Below are 19,810 nucleotides of genomic sequence, written 5' to 3'. Positions count from 1 at the left end.
TGCTTAACTCTCGCGTTTGCTTGTCAAATGTGTCTCAGAGGCTTCAATATTAGCCTGGTCTGGTCACACACAGTGTATCGGCAAATTTATTTTACTAAAAGTTCACATATATACAGTGTATGTAACATTGCATGCATGTTAGATCAAATACCTGAGATGATATAACCAACACAAGTACCAAATATTGGTGGTGAGGTTTATGCAGTGACCCATAAAATGTTATTTCACGTTGTCCTCAGGGCTGGACACCAGAATCACCTGTCATGTATATGCCAAGCCACACTGGATTCGCCCTGCCATTCACCACGGCGCACGTTCCGTTTTGCAGAGTAACGGAACCACTTCAGCTGTTATAGAATTGAATGTGCAAACCGATTGCTGCCTTGGTACATATTACGTAGAGGGGCATTGAAAAGGGAGCAGTGATTTGAAATACTGTACACTTTACATAATCTTTATACGGCTCCCCCTTGTGGTAGCTTACCTAATTCTGTAATATCATTCTAGATTTGAAGCTTTCGTGACTGCAAGGATTCATACTCTTAGGGTTTATTTCGGTAAAGTCACGTAGGTAAATAATAATAATATAATAATAAATTAAAATAAACCAATTAAATCACGACGTTTCGGAGGCAACACAAGCTTCCTTCATCCTTTTTACACCTGATGAAGGAAGCTTGTGTTGCCCCCGAAACGTCGTGATTTTATTGATTTATGTTCATTTATTATTATTTTATTTTTTATCATTTTTATTATTTTTTACCTACGTGACTTTACCGAAAAAACCTAAGAGTATGTAATATCATTCTTCATATATCCTTTTGGCATGCGAGAGTAAACACAGAGCCACATTTTTACATGGTCGTCATGAATCGACCTGCGCTTAAATGACGCACGTCTTAATGGAGTATTTAATCAGGTTATTACGCGATAATTAAAGTGCACACGTTGGTGCCCCCATTATGTGCTTATTCCGTTACGTAACGTTGCTACTGGAGCAGCTGTTAAGGCGTTTTTATTTCCCTGCGTTTGCACTTTTGTCGTCGTGGGGGGATAGGTGGGCAGTGCGCCAAAATAAAATTCATGATAGAACAAACTGCATCGAGTGGTAGTTCAAATGCCACTTTGAAAGTGACTGAACATGACAAGATTAAGCATTCCATTAAAAAAATATATATATATTCATGCCATGAACACGTGACTTTTTTTTTTGGAAGCTGAACATTGTTCAGAGAGTACAAGGGGTTGTTGTGTTTAAATCATGTTTGTGAAACATGTTGTAAAACGTAATATGCGTATGTGGTGCATTTCAATGTATACATAAATGCTGTGGCTATAAAATTAGCACGCGGCTGAATCTAAGGAATGATATTCCGCACTGTGCCACGCATGCTGATCATTTTCAAATCCAGCTTGACAGCAGCCGAGTTGAGATTGCAATCAAATAGTTCACCATAAATGTTCGTGTGTATTTTCGTAAAAATGTGTTCTGTATAAGGAGTGGCATTAGATTTCCTGTCCACCTCAGTAATGCTCCTTTGGCATTTAGCCAAATTAAGAACAAGCAGTTTGGAAACTATATTTAGGTTATGATAGGCACACCCTCCATCCTGCCATTAAACATCATGTGCCATTGGTGGGAATTGTTGACAAGTTTTTTTGTATGTGTGTTGGGTGGACAGATTGTATTTCCACTGAGTTATGTGTATTATATGTACGTTTCATCTTGTGTTAAACGCATTTCATAGTTAACTTTGACCTTTAGATAGCACGTTCACAAACATCTTTTTGGGTATTCTTCATTGGTGAGAGAGTTCAGAAGTTAAATGTGTTAACTATTTTACATCATTGTAATTTCTGTGAGACATTTGTACAGTCAATCACAGTACGAATTAAATTACAAACTATACTCTTTGGTTCTTTCGGTAAAGTCACGTCGATGAAAAATAAAAATAATAAAATGAAAATTAAATTGAGATTTAATTTAGTTATTTTCATTTATTATTTTTATTTTTCATCTACGTGACTTTACCGAAAGAACCAAAGAGTATGGATCCTTGCAGTCATCAATATCCATGCATGAATGTTTGTATAAATAATACGCACAAATGGTATTCCCTTTATTTTCATTATATTATCATTATTATTGTACATTGTAAAATTTCACCTTGAATCAGTTGGGGTATTTTCCTACTAACATATCACTTTAAATGCACCCAATATTGTCACATCTTGGAAGCTAAGCAGAGTTAAAGCCTACTCTTTGTTATTTTCGGTAAAGCCACGTAGGTATAAAATCAACCGCTTAAGTGTGTTGTTCTTTCGCTACGTTGTCCCCACCTGAAGAAGGACGCTTGTGTTGCGCCCGAAACGTCGTGATTTTATTTAGTTGTTTTCATTTATTTTATTTGTTTTACCTACGTGACTTTACCGGAAAAAAAAACAAAGAGTATGAATCCTTGCAGTCACGAAAGCTTCAAATCCAGAGTTAAGGCCTGGTTCATGCTTGGAGGATGGAATATTCCCAGGGCTTACCAGGTGTCCAGGAGATTGCGGTGTTGAGTGTTACCTCTCCAGGCACTGGTTTCCTTCAATATGTCGACTGCTCATTAACCGTATCAGCTAAATGTCACAATGCAGGACCCTCCTCAAGATGTATTGTGACTCCGTGAGTTTCCTGGGTAAATGATTGGCAATTTTTTTAACATATATAATTGTTTTTTTTAAAGTCGAGTTGAGTGGTCATGCACCATGCTAGTAAACACGTTCCAGCTCGTAACTTGTCACGGCCGCCAGTGAAAATTGTGTGAATCATTCTTGCAGCTCTCCATTGTTTTTCTAATGCAACTGTTTTAAATATGTTTAATTTCATCCCAGCAGCAGAGAGATTTACGTGATGGAATTTGCATTTACGTTACCACGTTGGCTGCCATTGTAAATGCTCACGTGGTCTTGTACTCTGTTTCCATTTCTTGGAACATCTGTGGTTTTAAAGTTTGGTCATTTCAACCCTTTAGAATGTTTGGTAGATATCTATTTTATTACTGCCCATTGTCTTCAAAACGTTAACACCACCACCACACCCAGAGAATAACTTCTTGTGCCCCTGGTATAAATTCCCCATCTTATCAGGCGCTTTACGTCATTGGTACTTAATTGCCTTGGTTTTTTGTGTGTGCGCTTGATGGCGTGAAGATGCGCTATTTATTGCTTCGTTTCCCAGTTAGATCCAGTTTGTTCACAGTAAAGTACTGCGTTTTGTTGCTTATCTGTTAACGGCGTTTTTGGACTTAATTTTATCTTGCAGTTTCCCCCCCCTCCCCCACTTGCCCATGCAGTGTCATTCGACTATGCTTTGCCTAAAATGTCTTCCCTTTATTCAAACTGGTTCAAGAACAGCTACAGTATAGCCAACATTTGGCAAATTACCAACAATGGACAGGTAGACTGGCTTGGTAATTTCATCTCTTTTTTACGAGATCTCACTCGTTATGTTGTTCATCAAGATGCGATCTCACCACTAATGTTTTTATTTTTTCCAGTATGTATACTCATGCATTTCAACCTCTTATCCGTGCCTACCTTGTTACAGACCAATTCAGAACGTATTGGTCACCCCGTGCCCCTTATACATTTCGACGTTCATCCGACAACGTCCCATCACAAGGGAGAAACACAAACAAATAGACACATTTAATTCTGTCCGTATTGAAACGGCTGTACGCCGTATGGACCTGTAAACTCAATTTCCATGTACAGGAATACGGGTAAACCGTATGGGTTGACAGGCATGTATACTGTCCATCACTCTTTATTTATAATACGTGTCACGACTCTTGCTATGCCAAGTTTGCCCACTGACTATTTTTGTGACATCTGCAGTTAATGCAGGAATCCCACACTTAGAGCTTTCTAGCCCACTGGAACTTTCCTGCATTAATTATCTGGACTCAACCCAACCGAAGTTGGAACTGATAACACGTGTGCATATACAGGGTGCTTCAAAAAATGTTAACACTTATACGGGACTATCGTTTTTAATGGAAAAATAACGTATAATACACTGTAACATGATAACAAATGTATGTTAATAGCTTAAAAAGTCAAAAAGTCTCCACTTGTTCGCCATAATTGTCAACACATTTTAACACGTAGGCTTTCGCGACCAATATTATCCATAATAGAGGTTATGAGTTTGATCGCGTAAATACGTGTCGTTAAACCCGCCACCACCCGACACAGCCAACTAGTAAGGGTTGTCACTTAAACAGAACGTGCCAATTCGTCACTAGTACAGCACACCGGTGTGTTGGAGAGCTAAGCCACAACATTTACAATCTGAGTACGACGTTTCGCCAGTAATTACAACTAGCTTCATCAGGCGACAGCCAGATTTGTGCTGACCACATCACCACATCTATGCCTCTATATAAGGAACGAAACAGTAAGACTTTTCCACAAATCTGGCTGTCGCCTGATGAAGCTAGTTGTAATTACTGGCGAAACGTCGTACTCAGATTGTAAATGTTGTGGCTTTGCTCTCCAACACACCGGTGTGCTGTACTAGTGACGAATTGGCATGTTCCGTTTACATGACAACCCTTACTAGTTGGCTGTGTTGGGTGGTGGCGGGTTTAACGACACATTTATATATTTACGCGATAAAATCCAAAAACCTCTATTATGGATTGTCAACACATGTTTGGAATCTTCTCCAAGTGGTCTCCAGAGCCCGGAAGCACATTTCTTGTGGTATTGTTGCAAATTATCAGAAGTGTTAAACAAAAATTGAAGCGCCCTGTATAATGCATGCAACGTGCTTCACAAAATTACCTAACGATATAACTTCAATTGAAGGTTACTGAACGCGGAAATAATCCAGTGAAATATATAAATATACATGGCCTCTTGGTAGCAAGTTCGCCAAAACCTTGCAGAGGTTTTGCGGGTCATATCCAGCCGCAGCCGGGATTAACACTGCGGTTACATGAGCCGTAAAACAAATACGCGCCATCTGCTTCACAGTGGACGTTAAAGACTTCGTGAGCTCATTCGCAAGAGTTAGGCCATTGTGTGTGGAGGCAATCGTGGTCCAACTTTTACAAATTTAGAAAAAAAATTTACCCGCAACGACCGCAATTGGAATGAAACTGTACGTAGCCATCATCGCCCTCTACTGTGAAAACTTGGCAATCGCCTCCTGAGAAAAAATATCACGAGACTCGGTGAGGCTTTCCAGGGTAATCGAGCGTTTATCTGTATAATTTACGCATGTTATCCATGAGGTTCATCATCAACATGAGCCATTATTCATCCACTGCTGGATGGAGGATCCCCAAATGGCTGGTGGGGCATACTACCCCCCTTCCAACTTCCCTTGCTTGAGGGCTCAGCCCCCATTCTAAATTCTTATTGTCAAGTAACAAAAAATGTAGGTACAATATTTGGTGGTATTTTTTTCTCACCCATAACCCGAATGTGCCTCTGCATGTCAGTGTCGTGAACGTGGAGTGCTCAACCGAAGTTTTTTTGAAGTGATCCTATTACATTTTTCGATTTAAAGCTTTCGTGACTGCAGGGATTCATCTTCTTGGTTCTTTCGGTAAAGTCACGTAGAAGGGAAATAATAAAATAATAAAAATAAAACATAATAAAATACAATTCTCACGACGTTTCGGCCACAACGCAAGCAGCCATCCTCAGGTGAAGAACAGGGCTGTCGTGATAATTGTATTTTATTATGTTTTATTTTTATTATTTTCCTCCTACGTGACTTACCGAAAGAACCAAGAAGATGATCCCATTTTAACAAGGTCACACTACAGGGTTCAATGTGACTTTATAGATGGATCCCTAAGCATGCCTAGAGGACAATCAACCACACACGCATGTTTTATTTTAGTGTACATTACATGCATTCTATATTCTGAACTCTGTACTTGCAGCAGTTTTGTTCAAGCACTGATGTGTTACAGTGTTCACTTTGTAAGCACTAATATCTTACCTATTGTTGGCCGCTTGCATCCAATGTTACGAAACAACAGACCTTGGACCGACACTTGAATGCAGTCCGTTTAAGCTATCATGTCTAATCTTACGGGTTATATTTAAACGTCCGGTAAGAGCTAAAGCTATTATAAAGATTATGTTGCAAAGCCCATTTATTCGTTATTCGCAATTCCATAAATCGTGCATTTGATTTACATCTACAGAACTATGCGTACCGCTTAGTCCTTCGCAAAATAGGACTGGCAAATGTACAGGGTGATCAATTCATAGATACGCCTCGAAAGTAATAGGGAGACATCATATGTTCCTATATAGAGAACGACGTTTTATTTATTTCAAAGCCTCTACATTTCCCACCAACCTCAGTGCACTTATTCTTTAAACAATCTCCTTTGTAAAATAGATAACCATCGTTTTCGCAATAATCAATCACCTGTTGAGAAGCGAAGTAAGACGGTTTTTACAAAACAGTGGGGTATAGTATCTATAAATTGACCAAATTTGAAAACAAATACACGCAAATTACTCAATCATAAGTACACATACAATTAAATGTATAGCAAATTAACGACCCCTACTGTGGAAACTCGGCAGGGCCTCTCCTAGAAAAAGAGTCATGAGACTCGGCGAGGCTTTCCAGGATAATTTTCGTCTAGCGTATGGCAAGTACAATGTAAATCATACGTCCAGGTTCAAATGTTGTGGCTTTCCCTGGGTAAACAGTCTTCCAGCAAATAAATCTATCGCCCACTATTAAAGCTGTGCAGCAATGAATGGAGCTCTCTTCAAGTCTCCGGTAAATTGAAGTTGCTGCCAATAGGGGGCAGAGGAGAGGTGGGATTTTGGTGCTACCAAGTTCCCCCCGATGCCCAATCCCATTGCAATTGCCACCATTGTGAAGCATTCGGTGGAAAATGCAGAATGGCTCCTGTTGGACAGAATCGATTCCAGCTATTCTCCTATGAGCCAATAGATGAAGGCTTCCACGTGGCACGTCGGTCATGGGGTTTTTATTTTATTATCATACTTGACCATGCCGGTCAGTGCGGGGTGGCGAAAGGGGATGTGGGCTGGGGGCAGGGCTGCTATCACTTTTCGTGGCCGAGAATGACACTGGGGTCACGGGGGTTATACAGCGCAGGGCGTTAGTCACTGTGCCACCGCTCAGTCCATCTGAAAGATGTGGCACCATGGTGGCGAGATTTTAACAATCCCACCTGGTGTACAGGAGGTGTCGTGAGTTCGATACTTTTGGAGTTTGCAGGTTGTCTCCCCATGGTCACGTGGATATTTCTCCGGGTCCTCTAGTTTTTCCCTCCTACATTTAGAAACGTGCGTTTGAAGTATTTGGCTGCGATACATTTCCACACAATAAGCCACTTATTTGAGCTATCATTTCTAGCCAGGTCACTTCTGAAAAAGAGCGATAATGCTCAGCGGGGGGCCTTACCTCGTAAAATGTAAATAGTGAATAAATATGGGAATGGTGATTCGCCCTCGAATTGAATCCTGTATGTTTCATCTTGTACAGTATTCGTTGTTTTCTTTGTATATTTGTATTCAGTGCAAATATATGCACGCTAACGCCTTGTGTCAGTATTTGCCCAAAGTAGAGAATTAAATCCTCATAGGAGTGTGGAATTTCTGCTTTCGACTCAGAGCTGCGAATGTTGATGGTCACCACCCCACATTCATTTCAGCGCTTTGACCCTGGAGCCAACTGCTAAGAAAATGACATAAAAAATTACGCGCATAATACCTTCGTTTTGTGGTATTTTCTTTTCCGTTGCCTCAAAGGTAAAAGAAAACGATTCTGCCCGGCCGTTTTGCATGATTGATGTTTCCAATGAAAGAGTGGTTTACCACATGTGCGGTTGATTCCAGGGCCAGATCTGTGCTCATTGACCAATATACGTGTATGGGCATCCCTAAAGTATCAGCAGGAAGTGTGTGCACAGCTGTTAGAATGACGTTATTAGTTGTGACCTCATTCAGACATTGCTGTGTACCGTATAGCCCCAGTGGTTCTCAACATTTTTTTATGTGGCTACTGTGATAATTGTATTTTATTATGTTATATTTTTATTATTTTATTATTTCCCTTCTACGTGACTTTACTGAAAGAACCAAGAAGACGTATCCGTCTTCTGTTGCGATCGTGTTTTATTTTACTCTTTTTCTATCTACGTGACTTTACCGAAAGAACCAGAGTATGGATTCCTGCAGTCACGAAAGCTTCAAATCAAGTATTTTGTATTGTTCTAGGTTACCATATGTACTTAACATTTTATCGTCGTTATTTTATATCGGCAGATTCATCATGCATGATTATTCACCAAGGACTCTCACGTATGATTTAATTTCACACATTTGTGAATTGCCTCACGTACCCTGCTGGGACATTGCCACGTAACCCCCAGGGGTCCGCGTACCACCCGTTGAGAACCACTGCCATAGCTGAATCGCGAGTTCAGGAAGCCATCTACCTTATCCAACGCTTAAACGCGAAGGATAAGGATTGGAAATTTGAATATTACCATACAGGACATTATTCAACTGTACATTTTAGTTCTAGATTTGAAGCTTTCGTGACTGCAAAGAGTCATATTCTTAGGTTTTTTCGGTAAAGTCACGTAGGTAAAAAATTAAAATTAATAAAAGTAAAATATTTTTAATTAAAACATTTTTACCTACGTGACTTTACCGAAAAAACCTAAGAATATGTTCATTTTAGGGTTGGTAAATATTTGCTGTCTTAAGTTAATTGGTTAGTTTATTAAATGTGGTCGAGCTGTGCGTGTGTACGTTGAGCTTCTTTCGCACCGTACGTAGCCAACCGTGCTAATCGGAGGTGCAGCAGACACCATGCCTCCTTCCCCCACATCTGTATCTCCACACAAAACGTACAAGCATTGTACACATCCCATCAGTCACACAGCCTTCCATGAGTGCATAATTCCAAAACCATCGATTCGACACAAGCAAACTCTTATAGATTATAATTATTAATTTTAATTTTTTACCTACGTGACTTTACCGAAAAAACCTAAGAATATGAATCCTTGCAGTCACGAAAGGTTCAAATCTAGAATCTGATAGATTAATCACATGAGTTCCCAATTGTGTGATTTATTTTTTTACATTAATTTAGCTTTTGTAGAGCACGAAGAGCTTTTCATCATTGGTTTGGCTGTATGGTGAAATGTGTGTCATCTTGTTCCCTGCAGTGGCTTACAGTTTTGTTTTAGCACTGAGGCTCCGAATAGCGGAGGGTGGTGTTACGCATGTGGGGTGTCAAGAATCATGTAGCTCTCCCCTAGCCATGAAATCAACTACTGGTGGTTCTGGACACGGATTTGATTCAAGAATCTATTATCTTTTTTTCGCATTGCTGTGGATGCAGCGATCCCTAGTGGCTGCAGGGGGTCACGTGCATACGACTTGTACAATTCTAAACATGAAATCCATGGTTCGATGCGTGTATTTAGCTTAAGACCCTTTAAGCGTTGCGCCAGAATCACACTGCTTGGTTGGTCTTAGCATGCATGTGGCAAGAAGCACTCTTTTGCAAGAAGCATTCGCCATATTAAATGTATCACTGTCACTGCAAATGTGTGCTTGCCAAAGACATCAGAGGAGACCCTGTTACATTATTCATGTGTCCTGATGATACTACGCCCATTTAGGCCAATTACATACCTGCTACATCAAACGGTGGCTTTGTAAAAGCTTTGTCCAAGTCGTGACATAAAAATAATCACCAGATCCTCCATGATTAGTGATGACATCTAATTACCCTGACATCATGCTCAAAGCTCACACTGCATGACTGTTCACACTGTAGTTCACCCAAGTGAAGGTTTGGAGGCCGCACCAATAAAATGTGTGGGTATGAGATGACTACCCAAGTGTGGAATTTACAGTCGGATTCATCATCAGGGAGCTGAAGAAAATGCCAAATTGCAAGCCGCAAGGTCCCTGGACTGACTCAAGTGAAACGGTGTTTCCATTAACTCTTTTATAAAGTAATGTTGCGGTCATAATTCCTTCAAAAACTCACTCGTTAATGTTTTTATATGTTTGTTTCTCTCTCAGTGATATGTCTGGGTTACTCTGTTGTCATTTGTGAATTAAAGTCATGGGCATACACAGAGATCTTACGATACGATGCCTTTGAGTTGCATTACTACATACCCATAAAATTTAATTGCACCTTATATTTTCATCATGTAGAGTTGAGTGCGGATAACTATATTTTCTTTAGCTGAGCACACACTTGCATTGGAGCCACTAAATCAAAGTTGAAGACCACACCTGGTCAACGCTTTATATCCTCTGCCAAACCCTGCAACTGCTGCACAGTAGACACGCGACCTCCAACATCTGGCCTAAGTTTGCACTCATCTGGCCTGAGGTCATCCCATCGGTCACCAGACTTTTGGAGACAGTTCCAATGATGTCACTGTCCCTCCATAATCCTGCACGGGTCCTAACCAGCGTAACCGTTTTTAACCTAATAATAGCCACAACACTTACCTGAAGTACTGTAACGCGAATACATGTTTTTTTTTTCTGGCAGTATCATGAGAACCAAACTGATCTTGCAAACCAGAAATACGTAACTTATTTTTTTCTATTTACTTCATTATAATTATATACTGTAATTATTCATGTTTACAATCTGTAAGGTTACATTCTTTGGTATCCCCCCCCCCCGCCTCAAATCTGCCCCAGCCCTCTCAATCCCACCACCCAGTTTTATGCTGTATTACACAATGAGGTTACGTATTCCATTCAGATCTATTTTAAAATAATTATTGCCATCCGATTGTGGAAGAGGTCGTCATAGAGTTGCCTCGGGAACCCACCACACACTAGGTGGCAGCACTTTGTCATCCGCTCTGCATGCGAGAGCAAGATTACAGGAACATCGCACGATAGTCAACACGATATAGAATTAAAATGTTTTATGCACAGGACTGGAAGTTGGCCAAATTGAGTGCAGAACCAGATTGACTGATTTTTTTTTGTGTGTGCAGCTGAAACATTCAACACGCTCTAATTGGAAATGCGTTTTAATCACAGGCCGATTAATAGCTGGATTCTAATCCAGGATGTCATCGGTGCCAACACGTTGACCTCTGACCTCTGAACAACCATGCCCCTCTGATCCTAAAATTCACTTGGTTGCTGTGAGTGCATGGTGAGGTCAGAGTGGGACTGCTTTCGCTGGTTTGGCTGCAGGTTTACGTGGCTCCATACGCATGTTGCTGGGAGGGGTTTCTGTTTGATGAATTCACCGCCGAGTTGGCACGCATGAGCAGATGGTGCCCTGGCAACCCTTTTTCCACAGGATGTGACCAAAATTAGCACACTTGTCCAATCACGTGGCTCAGTATTTAATGTGGCAACGAGAAATGCATTTGCTTTATTAAGCTTCCCAAAGTGCATCAAATTGTGCAAGTGGGAATCGATGTGGTTGGCCACGTACTGTGCGAAAGAAATTCTACATACATGTTATATGATTTATGAAATTGGCATGCAAATTATATGCAAATGTTTAAGTTACTCGTGTAGGCACTGGCATGTAAGGACAACTTTATGTAATCAGAGCTCTTATATAAGCAACACACTGTTCCGGATTTCAAGCACAGCTGGCCTTGCTGTCAAGTGGTGTCCTAAAATGCATCATTTACTGCATACAATATAGATAGAATATGTGAGCAACAATACCAGCAATATGGTGACATTAGACAGGGGAGAATCGAATATAGAATCAAATTGTCACTTTGCATTGGAAAAGCAATTAATAAAATTCACTTGCCGAGCATTTACCAATTAACAATCTATAAGCAACAGCTGTTCAGCTATTATTATAATTTTAATTATACATTTTTATAACATAGACATCTTCACAAGTAAATATGATACATTTGAAATGTCCTGATATTTAAAATATATATAAATGAATTGGCTTGCAAAAGGAATTCTGCTTACAAGGAAATATTAGCAACCCCAAAACTGTGTATCTTCAAACCAGTTAGTATAACTCGTACCTTCCCTGCCAGTTTAGCTTGATGAGTTATACAATGTCACCGCGGAGATGTGAGGTAACAGACGACTTCGGGTTTAAATTAAATGTGCTTGCTTATTATGCAGTCCTGGTTGTGTTCAATTGAAGATGTCACATTTACACCTATGTGCGCCAAGTAGACCCAGAGAAATGTATGAAATTGTGTTGCCCTTAATGTAAGGAAATAATAATATATTTTCCATGTTCAGTTAATTGTATGTTATGGATTCTCGTGGATAATGTGGAGTGCTAATTTAAAACCTACGACGAAACCATTTGCATAACGGCCATTTATGCCCATAGCACATTCAGACACTGATAATTACGCTAAAAGAACCTCACAGCGTTCTCTTTACATGATTAAAGCCATGTCACCAGTCTGTTAAATTGCACTGCAATCACTTTTCCTCATTAATATGTGTGTGCATGCGTGCACAGTAAATCTGTTAATGCTGATTTTGCTCATGCTTCCAGGCAGCAAAGTATTGTCACCTGCTTCGTTTGGATAAAATATCCCTCCACAACTGAGTGATACAGTAGTGCCGTATGTTTACAACGGTTTGATGCGGTATTATGGGAAACCTGAAATATGTTTGGTGGTCAGTGTTTAGGAAATTTGCTAATGGTTTTACAACAGTGGCCAAAAAAGGGCCCAGGGGCTACGGGCCTGGTTCCAGCACTTTTGTTGTCACCTGACTTGGATGATATACACTACGGGTTGAAATGTGGGTATGCTATTACAGTATTTTGTCTTTTAAGCCAATGACACCAACAATTGTGCTATCAGCAACATGATACGAGACAATATATAACAAGTATTACATTTATTCATTGGTGGTCGGATATTGAAGCAATTTAACCATGTGCAATGTGTTCTCAATGCCAGGTGTAGTACAGTACTCTCATGCCCCTTGGAATATATATTCTTTTTCCCCCGTAAACAAATTGCACGATAATTAAAACGCCGTGCAAAATGTGGGCGAATGCATGCAAATCGAGCAATGAGCCATATCGACTCATAATCTAGTGTAACGTGATTCATGATGAGGGCCTACAGTTATATGTTATCATCGCAGTTGTGTTAAGGTGCTCCAAGTCTGTAGCAGGGCTTGCGCATTGCACCACCTTGAGTTATGGGAGTCCTATAGGCGGCGCTGCAACCATGCTGCCTGGCGCACGGCCAAAGGAGTGATAAATATGTGTAACACAGAATGAATGGATCAATGGAGTGAGTGGCATGATGACCATGAAGAGAGGCTGATGAGGTTTTTGTCTTCTTTTTTTCAAGTGAGATTTTTGGAGATAAAAACAAATGTGAGCTGTTTGATATTTGTAATTTGTCACTGATTATATACACAAATTAACTGCAATGTGGTGATTTATGTTCTTTGGGCTTTTCGGTGAAGCCACGTAGATAGAAAAAATATTTAAAAAATATCACGACGTTTCGAGCGCAACGCAAGCAATCGTCATCAGGTGAAAGAACAAAAATATTAATAGTTTCTAATATACAGGACTGTAGTTGAAATTTTATTTAAAACAATATTTGGGGAACCTGTGGCAAACACTACCAACACAGTACCATGGATATGTTTTCCATGTCATTGTCTTTATGCTACAATGTGCAGAGTACAACGTCGAGTGTTGCGTTATCGCGATTACTCTGTAATGGTACGCAGGGCATATTGCAATCTCCAGCACAGTCTGCTGTACAAACGAGACCATTGAAAGCTTTCGGGGGTACATATGACAAAGCGTTGCCCTCCAGCAAGATAATATGACTGAAAGTGTTACACAGTATCTTAATTTTGGAGCTTTCGTGACTGCAGGAATTATTCTTTGGTTCTTTCGGTAAAGTCACGTATAAAGATAAAATAATAAATTAAATAATAGCATACGACGTTTCGATCGCAACACTAGCAATCATCATCAGGTATGATGAAATAGCGACATAAAATCTAACCAGAAAACTATAGACAGACATATAAGCAGACAGATATCACCAAGATACATACATAGAGCGAGCAACACAGGTAACAGAGAGGGGTGATCGTCGCCACCCCACAGAGACGATCACCCCTCTCTGTACCTGTGTTGCTCTCGCTATGTATCTTGGTGATATCTGTCTGCTTATATGTCTGTCTATAGTTTTCTGGTTAGATTTTATGTCGCTATTTCATTATACCTGATGATGATTGCTTGTGTTGCGATCGAAACGTCGTATGCTATTATTTAATTTATTATTTTATCTTTATACGTGACTTTACCGAAAGAACCAAAGAAAAATGTTACACAGTACTCTTTATTTCCATATTTGCTTGCTCAATTTGGTCTTATGTCCTGAAAAAGCTAACTCTGAATGCATTGTCAGTGAGTACCCTGCAGATGTAGTGCTTCTCATAAAATGTTCAGTACTTAATACCGCTAAAATCCCACAGGGCAGTTGCAGGTATGATCTACTGTACCTTGATATAAACGTGTCCCCAGTGGCCGGTGCTGTGCAAGGGGTTAGAGGTTGACGGTGCAGGGATGGTCACAGGGGAGTCTGTGGATGATGATTATTATGACACGGTGGGTTAGAGTGGAGGGCTGCCCGCTCTACCTTAAGTGGACGTACGTCTCCATCCTTGTTTTGTGGCCTCGCTTTGTACGTGTTGGGCCGTGCCCCCTACAGACATTGATTTTTGCAACGTGGCTTGTTTTTTTTTTCTCCTGGACCTCTGCAATAGTAATGTCGCGACTGCTTTTTGTACTAGTTTGTGTGGGTCATGGCTCCAAGCCATTTATTTTAAGTACATGAGTTAAATCCGCTTCAAGTGTTTTTTTCTTCCTGAATTGCCTCTGTTGTTTTTATTTGAATTATATATATACACACACATATAGAATATACTATTTTATTAAATCAATGAGCTACAGTAGTTACATAGCTGCTTACAACGATGATAGCTTACGGTGCAAATTTCGTGTTTGTGTTATACAGAGGTAATCATTCACTGATTTCTAAACGATGACATGGATTATTTTGTTGACCTTCCCACTCACTCGCTTGTTACCGATGTCCAAAGACACGCACGTGCTGCCTTTATAAGGTTGCCTTATTTAAACCCCCCCAACCTTCTTTAGTGCTATATAGTGTCACGTGGTGATATTTAAAACGTAAATTATCAGCTGACCTTTTTAATACACGAGGGTGTTTGCACAGATAGCTCGATGTGCTTTTCTGTGGGTAGAGAGATTATTTATTGGGTCGTAAATTGAATGCAACATCCAAATTTTTTTTGTCCGGTTTGCCCTTCCCTATTGGACATATATCTTTCAAATAACAACAACCACCTGGTTTAACAAGTTACCGGTATTTTAGAGCATAATAGAGGGTTTTTTGGGTGAGATGGCGTAAATATAAATGTGTCGTTAAACCCGCCACCACCCGACACGGCAAATTAGTAAGATTTGTCACGTAAACGAAACATACCAATTCGTTACTAGTACAGCACACCGGTGTGTTGGAGAGTAAACCCACAACATTTACAATTCGAGTACGAGATTTCGCCAGTATATACAACTCGCATTTTAGAACAGTTTACTGTGTGCATTAGTAGTGCATTTTTAGAGTTGCTTGGCATGATAAACGAGATTGAAGTCGAGATAGACCATGTTCGTTAAGCTTGCTTTAATATTGTATTACGTTGTCCCCTTGTGGGGGGCGTATGTATGTTGAACTTCTTTCGCACCGTACAGATCCAACCGTGCCAATCGCAGGGTGTGAAACGTAGGTTTCATGTGTTGTTCAAGCTCGGAGAGGGAGATATGTGTTGAACATTTATTTTCTTTTTGTAGGCTCATTGAAGAAATATCCCTTTCAACAAAATATTAACATCAGATCGTATTTGCTTTTTTTATTTATGGTATATTCTCCCAAGATTATAGTACAGTAGTTGGCCCATCAGTACAGAGTTAATGTGCACATTTAGTAACATGTATAATCACTCTCGTGTCTGCTAATGGTAAATCCTGGCATGTATTGTATTGCATCATGTTTACTATCAGCTATGATTATTATACTCTAGTAATATGTACGGCTCTATTGGGGAAAATGCAGGATCATGGAGAATATGGGTATTAGCTTCGAGGGCCACAAAGACGGTGGTGGGATGTTCACTCTCTCGCCTATTATTCAGGGGGTTGTCGGTTCGATCCCGACCCTGACGCCTCTATATTGGGAGTTTGCATGTTGTCCCCGTGGTTTCGTGGAGATTTCTCCGGGTCCTCCGGTCTTTCCCTCCACATTTAGAGTGAACGTGCATTTAAAGTATATTAGCTTGCTATACATTTCCACATGATAAGCCACTTCGTTGAGCTATAAATTGTGGCTAGGTCGCATCTGAAAAATAGCTTTATAGTTCAGTGGGCCTTTCCTGGTAGGATAAAGATAGAAAGATAAAGATAAATATAAAAATATACGAAGTGTTGAATTAAATTAACATTCAGTATTTTCATTTCTGCAAAAATACATACGGGTGCCTTAAAACTCCTGACAAATTTAAATGTATCTGCTCAATTAAAAAAGAATAGGAAAGAAGGAATGAATCTGAATTGGTATTTATCATCATATACTACCAGCAGTTATTGTTAAGCCGAGGCTCAGTAATGATGTGTATACTGTATGTGGATCACATTAAGAGGTTGAATTTGCTTATACAGTAGTAACACGGATTATCAGTCGATGTGTAATGTGAGAGGACATATCCGGGTTGCTGTTTGATTACAAATGCACTGACTGTGCTGCTGTACCTAATTCATGTGGCGCAGAACAATATATTATGAAGGTAGTACAGTAATTTATTTCACAGGGTCGAGTAGTGATCCAGTACAGAATTGTAGCGACGTCACCCACTTATGATTATTAATGAAGGGGGGGGGGGGGTGCTACATGTGGAGTGACGTCACCCGCTCATGATTATTCATGAGGAGGGCTGGCCGACGTGGAGTGACGTCACGCGCGGGACACACAGACATTCTTGGCTCATTATAGGAGTAAATAGTGGTTTACAATCTTTGTTTTGGAATGGGTAATTATTACACCATCCAAAGCTTTTTTCCCAAATGAGAATTAAAGAAGGGAATATTTTTTTTTTAAATGTGAATTACAAAAAGATGTGAATTACAAAATGTATTTTTTAACTGACCATTTTTTATTTTTAAAAAAATCAAGTAAATTTGTGCATTGGTAAAGCTGTCACCTTTTTATTTATTTTCTAATTTAAACACACAAATTCAAGCGTTTTTTTGTTGCATTATTTTGTTTATGATCTGTCTGCATATCTAGTCACAAGGTCACATTTTCCAATTTTTACATTTTCCCTCCTGCATCTCATAAGTCAGCTGACCCGTCTGCAGTGTTTCCTGAAAAGGAAAAAAACACACATCTCCTGCGCAGCAGCAGCAGCCGACGTGGAGCGATATTGATTTTTTTCTCCCCCCCCCCCCCTTTAACGTCATCCGGCAGTGCTTTGGGTGTGGGCTGCGCATAGCGTCGCATAACGAAGGCTCCGTGAACGGAGCGTGCGGGCCGTGCTGTAGACGCAACACGTTAATAAAGGAGTTGATGGTGTGAACGAGGCGCGTCGAGGAGAGGGGAGACGGGGTTGGTGGTGGTGGTGGTGGTGTCTCTCCGTGCAGATGGATTTTCCGCAGAGCTAAAAAGGCAGGACAGCTGGTACCGGGCTGAATGAAATATTGTGCCGCCGACTATTTTTCGCTCACCTCGCGGCTCTTGTTGAGGACCTATTTGCATGCTCGTCCGCTCTGCGCCTGCTGTTCCGCTCCTACTCTAGGTAACGCAGCGCATGGAAAAAATTCCCTGGTGTTTGACCTTCAGGAGGGATCGCGTGGAAATTGTTTCGTGGACCGCTTCTCCCCGAGAGGTAGCACGTGCTGGCAAAAAGCAGATTGAAAGCCTTATTCTCCGGGGGAAATCTGTGCAATGCAGCGAGTGAGGTCATTTTACTCATCTCCAGGGATTGAAAATAAATAAAGGTTAGCCTGAAGGTCTCTGGAGTTTTCCTGCTGCGTGCATTGTACTCGGGGCGATCACACCCCGACGCTGCAGTAGAACGTGATTGTGCGCAGACAGCAAAGAGCATATTCTGCACGCGCTCCCTCTCTCGGCACACTGCAGAGTTGTCAGGGTGGAGGCCCTTGCCACTGACTCGTTTGTCCGTCTGCTCGGTTTGCACTGTCAACTGGAAGAAGAGCTGACCTGCTTGTCGACGTGGGTTTTGGAGGGACAAGCTGGTGCAAGAACATGTGAAACATCCTTCTGGACGAGAAGCTTTGACCTTCCTCCGTGCAGCTCGCTGACACCGTGGAAGGACATTTGTTTATTGTACGTACTGTATCTCAACTTTCATTCTACCGGATGATGCAATTTTCCAGATGGGACCTTTTACTTTAACTTGACAGCATCATTGCACTCGCTTGGTTTCCTCTTTTTTTTTCTTGTTGGGAGAGGTGGGACAAAAACCGCATTCTCCCTAAGACGTGCGCCTCATTGTAAGCCGCAAGAGTGACCGGCACTGCATTTTTTGTTAATTAACTAAAATCACCCAAGTCCCGAAGATGGTCGGAGGGATGCTGCTGCCCACGGAGCAGCTGAGGGCCATCTACGAGCTGCTCTTCAGAGACGGTGTGATGGTCGCCCGCCGGGACCACCGGCCCCAGAGCCGCCACGCCGAAGTCCGCGTTGCCACCCAGCTGCAGATCTTCCGAGCGATGCGCTCCCTCCGCTCCCGGGGCTTCGTGAGGGAGACGGCGGCGTGGCAGCACCACTATTGGTACCTCACGGACGAGGGCATCGGCTTCCTGCGCGGATACCTGAGGCTCCCGATGGAGATCGTTCCCGCGTCCATGCAGCGCTTCCGCCAGCCGACGCCCACCGTCCGGCCGCTCCAGGGCCGGGGTCCCGGGGTCGCGCGCCGGGTGCCGGTCTCCTCCGCTTCATCCTCCTCCTCCGCTTGCGCCGCCGCCGCCGTAGCCACGCAGGCGTCCCCCGACAGGCAGGCGTACAGGCGAGCCATAGCCAAAGACGAAGACAAGGTGGCAAGCGTCGGGGCGGCGGGGCTGCCCGTGTTTGAGTTCCGCGGTGGGAAAGGCAGCGTCCAGCCTCAGAAACCTCTGCCAGGTTTGCTTTGCGCTCATATCATTGCTTCCTCCCCCCCCCTCCGCCTGTGCAGTATTTACACTTCCTACCGATATCACCTTTCACACTGTTGCAGGGCTGCAGTCTGCCCTGTTCATAAATAAATGTCTTATTTGTATGAATGCAATGTTGGATAGCTTAGTCTTCAGCAATTAAAGCACAATTGTGAAGCAAAGTCTGTAAATTCTTGATAAGGATAGGGGTTTGTGTTGTTATATACGTACGGTGCGAAAGAAGTTCAACACACATTTTATATTACAGTGCATATACTATGGTATTGTATTTCTTACATTGGTGTCTGGTGACGTACGTGTGTTGTTTGGATTATAGCTTTGCTTTTGATGTACATATAGGTGCATTTGCTTATCTGTTCATACAAAGGCGTGTTAACTATAAATACTGTATTGCATAACATTGAGTTAGTCAATCAGCAGGCAGCATGTGGTGGGGTAAAGTGTGGGATTCTCTTCCTAGACGTATTGGATGAGTAGACCCACAAGGGGTCCTTTAAAGCTTTCTTTAGTGGTGGC

General features: G+C 41.4%; 1 protein-coding gene and 1 pseudogene across 2 annotated transcripts in view; both read left to right on the top strand.

The window, feature by feature from the left end:
• LOC144717881 (microtubule-actin cross-linking factor 1-like) overlaps positions 1-19,810 on the top strand; it is a 261,212-nt gene that overhangs the window by 46,438 nt on the left and 194,964 nt on the right. The window lies entirely within an intron of this gene.
• Positions 17,030-19,677, top strand: LOC144717884 (small ribosomal subunit protein eS10 pseudogene; annotated as a pseudogene).

The sequence above is a fragment of the Lampetra planeri genome, chromosome 4, assembly GCF_965212315.1.
Source record: "Lampetra planeri chromosome 4, kcLamPlan1.2.h2, whole genome shotgun sequence".
NCBI classification, from domain to species: domain Eukaryota; kingdom Metazoa; phylum Chordata; class Hyperoartia; order Petromyzontiformes; family Petromyzontidae; genus Lampetra; species Lampetra planeri.
This window is presented reverse-complemented; position numbering and strand designations above follow the sequence as displayed.